The 5,734-nt window shown below is 37.9% G+C and overlaps 1 long non-coding RNA gene across 1 annotated transcript; it reads right to left on the bottom strand.

Annotated features, from left to right (window-relative positions):
- Positions 1 to 2,820: 2,820 nt before the first annotated feature.
- Positions 2,821 to 5,298, bottom strand: LOC134618839 (uncharacterized). Its single transcript, XR_010573569.1, has 4 exons — positions 5,192 to 5,298; positions 4,739 to 4,866; positions 3,677 to 3,822; positions 2,821 to 3,034 (listed from the first exon to the last, which is right to left on the bottom strand). It is a non-coding gene; the product is annotated as an uncharacterized LOC134618839 (long non-coding RNA).
- Positions 5,299 to 5,734: the final 436 nt, after the last annotated feature.

The following is a 5,734-nucleotide window of genomic DNA, read 5'->3' as shown; positions in this document are numbered from 1 at the left end:
TTTTCATTTTCAGTTATGGTTGTGAGTTGAAGTATTGATGTAATAAAGGTGTGTTAAAGGTCAAAGGTCTCCCTCTCTGTTCCTCTCTCTCCCTCTCTCTTCCTCTCTCTCCCTCTGTTCCTCTCTCTCCCTCTCTGTTCCTCTCTGTTCCTCTCTCTCCCTCTCTCTTCCTCTCTCTCCCTCTCTGTTCCTCTCTCTCCCTCTCTCTCCCTCTCTCTTCCTCTCTCTCCCTCTCTCTTCCTCTCTCTCCCTCTCTGTTCCTCTCTGTTCCTCTCTCTCCCTCTCTCTTCCTCTCTCTCCCTCTTTGTGCTGACAATCAAGCCAAACACCAACATCATCAAATATACAGTTGAAACCAGATATTTACACACTCTTCAGATAAAAACACAAACACTTTTTTAATTGTAACATCAAATCAGACTAAATGTTTGGTTTTTTTAGATTGATAAATATAAAAACATATTTGTTAAATTTAACAGTAAAGAGAGAAACTATCTGTATTTCTTAATTGTAAATGGCACCAAATTATATTCAAAATTGAGCCACACTTATGGAGCTCCACAATTCTTTTCCTGGTGTTTTGGTTGACATCTCTTGATTTTCCCATTTCAAAGAAACAGGCTCTGTGTTTTGCCTTATATGCATCCACAGGTGTGCCACCAATTTACTCACATGGACTCTGCTAACCTATCAGAAGCTTCTTAAGCTCAAAATGGAATCGTCTGGAGTTTTCTTATTAATTAACAATAAACTTAGTGTATATGTACTCCTAAATTTGATGAAAGTGATAAAAAAATAGACAGCTCTGTCTCTCTTTATTCTGACATTTAATTAATTCAAAAGATATTTCAATATTTATTTATCCAAAACAAAACAAGTTTACTCTAAATTGATGTTGTACAGTAAAAAATGTTCTTGTGTTTTCCATAAAGTGTATGTAAATATCTGGTTTAAACTGTGAATATACTGCTGTGTATTGAAATTCCTCTTGTTTTGCATAGAAATATACTGAACAACATACAAAGCATAATATATAAAATAACATTTACCTGAGTTTTTTCTTTGAAAGAAGCTCCTTATGTCCATTCTTGTATATCAGTACATTACTGAAACCGATTTATTTAGCCGTGGAGGGTAACAACTGAAAATATGTGGTGGGTGATCTGTTGGATGGGAATGTCTATATGTCTTTTGAGCAGGTCCAAAAGAAATATGGAATACATCAAATGGATTTTTTTGCATTTTTACAGGCTCGTCACCTAATTACTTCAAGTTTTGATACTTTGCACAATACAATGCAACTAGGACCCTTGGAAAATTTCTTTCTACACTTAAATGCAGATAATAGTACTATAAGACAGTTTTACAATACACTAGAAGGTTATAACAAACATAATATTGGAAAACTGATTAGGCGTTGGGAGGGTGACCTCCAGTGTCACTGTGATGATCGTGCCTAGAGTGAGTGCATACAATCTGTGCATTCTTTATTTCTTAGTAACAGATTTAAAGAAACACAATATAAAATCTTACACAGACAGTATAGAACACCTATTTTTCTGAATAAAATTGATCCGAGCAGGTCTGCACAATGTATTAAATGTAAATCTGTGGCGGGGTCCTACTTGCACTGTCTTTGGACTTGCTCAAAAATCTCAAAATTCTGGCTCTGTGTAACAAAAGAATTAAAAGGTATATTTAAATGCGGAATACAAAAAGATCCAGCTCAGTATTTATTGGGGTTGCCAATTCAGAACAAATTTCCAGATAAAAACAAATATATACTATTATGTAAATTATTGTTTTTGGCAAGAAAATGTATTCTTTTTAATTGGATTAATGAAAAACCACCAACAATAACTCAGTGGTATAAAGAAATCTTTAGAGTTTTACCAATGGAAAGACTGAGTGCAAAATTAAGTGCCAATGAAGATATTTTTTTGGATATATGGCGCCCGCTATTGGATTACTTACCTGATGATCTGAAGAAAACCATAGTGAGAGGGGCAGCCCCACTCCAGTGGCGGGTTGAGTTTGTCAGGACAAATGTGTAAATGACTGGTAGACTGAATTATATATACTGTATTACTTTTTTGTTTACATGTCTCAGACTGCTTATTGTGTTTGTTTGTTTTTTGTTGTTTGTTTTCTCTCTGTTGTTGTTGTGGTAGTTGCTTTTGTCCTTTTTTTGTCTATTGTTTTTATTTTGTATAAAGGATGAAGTAAATTAAAAAAAAGAGAAAAAAAGAAAATATGAAATAAACATACATGTAAGCTAAGACTCTAAAGCATTGTTGTTGTTCGGCTTTTCATTTCGCCATTTGTTGATTCACTTGAAGAGCAAGTAACGTAATATGGGTCAAGTGATCAGTTTGATATCAATCTTTCGTGATACACCGTCATATTTACATTATTTGTACAGTACGAATGATTTGCTTTGGTACCTGGTCAAACTTCAGTTCTCCTCTGTCTGCCTGGCTGCGTTTCTCCAACAGCGCACTTGCAGGCAGCAGCTCCCCCCGCCCCCTCGCTCAGTCGCTTAGTGTCTGAGCTCGGATCATACCAATATTAGGGGGAATTTACGCACAGTCGTAAATTCCCACAGTGTGCACTATGTGCTTCGAATATTGTGTGTAGTTTTTGTTTTATACAGTTGTCAGCCAGGCATCTAACTATGAAAAAATTACACTCCAAAAGACCCCGGGCTTCTGAAAAAACAACCCGGGCTTAAGCCCAGTAAGCCACCCCCCCGCTCCGCCACTGATCTGAACAATGGTTAAACTCTGTTTTGCAGAAGAGGACAATTAATCTCACACATGATTTATAAAATTAAAGGATTTTATTGGCCTGAAAAAGTCATAGCCTCTCATCACACAGCCAAAATGTTTGCATCATATCCACAGACGACTTGCGTGGTGATCACAGTCGAGGTGGCGGGCTACTTGTTTTCCCTGATCTTCACCTCACGATGCATCTGGCCCCAAACACACGGGTAGCAAAAGCACACTTTACAGCAGTCATCAGTGAACGAGCCCTGCAGGATGGAGAAGAAGAAGCAGATAGACAGAGGATGAAGCAGCAGGAGTTACTGTTGTCACCCCTCAGACATAAAAGTTCAGTGGGGTGTTGTCATCCCCTCATCCGGCAGCTGTGTCCCTGTGTAGAGCTGGGTAACCAAATATCTGAGAGTTTGTCAAAACAAGCAGCCGCAGCTTTTTTTCCCACGATGAGGGCAAGAGATTTCAGATTTGAAGAACTTTACACTTCCTCTTTCTCAAGTCAAGCTACTCCTTTATAACTTCTACAGATTGCAAAATACCACATGTTTTATCCAGATCGCTTTTATGATGGCACTGCATGATATGGTTACTTATAAACAAATAATGAGGACACAGAGACACCTGGGAGTTATTTGAGAGGTGAGGGTGAGTGAGAAGGATCTGCACAAAGTGCAATTCGTGTGCATTTTATATGAATCTCATAAAATTTACATTTAGATTTTACGTCAGTTCATTTTACAGCCACATCACAAAGACGCACATTCAACCCGCAGAAACCTCCAGGGCTTTAAAATGAAGCCAGTGCAGAAGTTATAAAACTGCACATCCTCTAGTGACCGCATCTATCTTTTAAATGTAGTTTGTAACAGTATCCTCCATCTGTAACCCAGTCTTACTTCGATGTTGTGGCGCTCTCTGATGGACCCACGGAGTAAGCAGGACACCACACCACAAACGTCCAGGAGTGGCAGTGCACAGCACCATCCATGTTTATTGGCTGCATCACACTGCATGCAGGGGAAACAGCAAAGGCCACAGCAACCTTTGGGGAGAAACAGAGTTGATAGATAGATTAGATAGATAGATAGATAGATAGATAGATAGATCTTATCATATAAAACTAAATCAGAATTTTCTGTCAAAAACACTGCGTTGTGTTAGCGCAGACTGGCAGCTGGGATAGATACTTCTCCAACCCTAAATTGGAGAAGTGGAAGAAACTGAATTTTTGTTTTCTTTAAGTCTTTCCCTCAAATTTGCAGCAGACAGTTACAACATGAAATTAAAGCTCAGTTTAGCACTAAAGCACTACCAATGCTGTTCCAATTGGTTTGTTATTTTTTTTGCACTAAGATGTTCGTATATATATATATATATATATATATATATATATATATATATATATATATATATATATATATATATATATGTATATATATATATATATATATATTGATTGATTGACTGATAATACTTTATTCATTTTATTCATTCCGAGGGAAATTGGGTTAAGGCTGCAGACCTTTTGCCAGCGCCATTTTACCCTTCCGACCATACATACATTACACAACCATCATGGGGAAGACAGGTCAGAGAGGTATAACAATGGAAAATGCACAACATGATGAAAGACTAGGAGAAAAAAAGAACTACCCCCAGACTGAGCTCCAACAGGAAGATCAGTTTGAGAACAGAAGAAAAACACCTCAGCACATGAATCATCACATCTCACAACGTATTGCGACATTTCCACTCCAATTATGAAAACTTGGTTTTCTGGTGAAAAATGTAAAATAATGAAAAACTCCATAATGCTACTAAATGATCATTGCTATCATGTAGTCTCAGATAATTAATTTATTCTTGATTTTTTACTGACTTTAAACACTCGGTTAGCTTATTGCAAACAAAGTCTGAGGAAATCGCTGCTGTTTGTAGGGTTTCCTGGGTTTACTTACAGCTCTCCATATCAGAGCAGCAATCACAGAGGTCGGTGCTCCATTGGCCAGAGTATTCAACGGTCCTGATGACTGTCACCACCTGGGTGGGCTGCTTGTGGACAGCCGTGCCTGTAGGAACCACCATGCTGAAGGAAACACAGACACAGACTGAAATGCTGTAGTGGTTATCTGGTTAGAGAAATTCAACATGAAAAAGGTAAAAGACTGGTTTTGATCCATGTTATAAGAATAACAGGATGATTCCTGGTTCATATAAATGACAACAAATACCTCGGGCCAGCTGTACAAATGATTTATGTACGGCCCAGACAAAAGAGCTGACACTGTTTTTAAGCACAGATTTATTATCTCTGACTTCCTCAGAAAAATGTTACCACGTACCACATTCATGATTTTACAAAGATTTCTGATTGTCTTAAGCTGTTCATCAGTGTAAAATGTTTTTCTTACCTTCTTTTGTCTTCTCTGGTTCTCTAAGCTTTCAAAACAAGAGAAAAACTTATGAAACACCAGCATTTAAGCACAGACCAATAACAGGAAGGGGAGGTGCCGACAGTATGCACACACACACATCTAAGTTGTACTGGATTGCCAGATGTTTTTCATTTGCTCATGAGCCGCAGAGGGCTGAGCCTGATGGGAAGTCCACACCAATCCCTGTAATGATTCCCAGTAACTGCTATGACGAATGGTTAGGAATTCACTGAGCCTCTGCTCCAGTGCTGTGAAAGGAAAACTCACTGCTTAACCAATGAGCAGCAACAAGACTTATTCTTTGAATCTATCAGTACTTCTGCTGTCAATCCAAACACACTTGACACCGGAGGTGGGAAGTAACAAAGTACAAATACTTCATTACTGTACTTCAGGTATCTGTACTGTACTTGAGTAGGGGTTTTTTTAGTGATTACTTTTTACTACAAATATCTGTACTTTCTGCTCCTTACATTTTGTAAAAAGGTTTGTTACATTTGCTTTAACGCAGTTCTGTCA

This window comes from Pelmatolapia mariae, linkage group LG3_W (assembly GCF_036321145.2).
Source record: "Pelmatolapia mariae isolate MD_Pm_ZW linkage group LG3_W, Pm_UMD_F_2, whole genome shotgun sequence".
Lineage (NCBI taxonomy): Eukaryota > Metazoa > Chordata > Actinopteri > Cichliformes > Cichlidae > Pelmatolapia > Pelmatolapia mariae.
The sequence above is the reverse complement of the archived record's forward strand: the minus strand, read 5'-3'. Positions and strand labels throughout refer to the sequence as shown.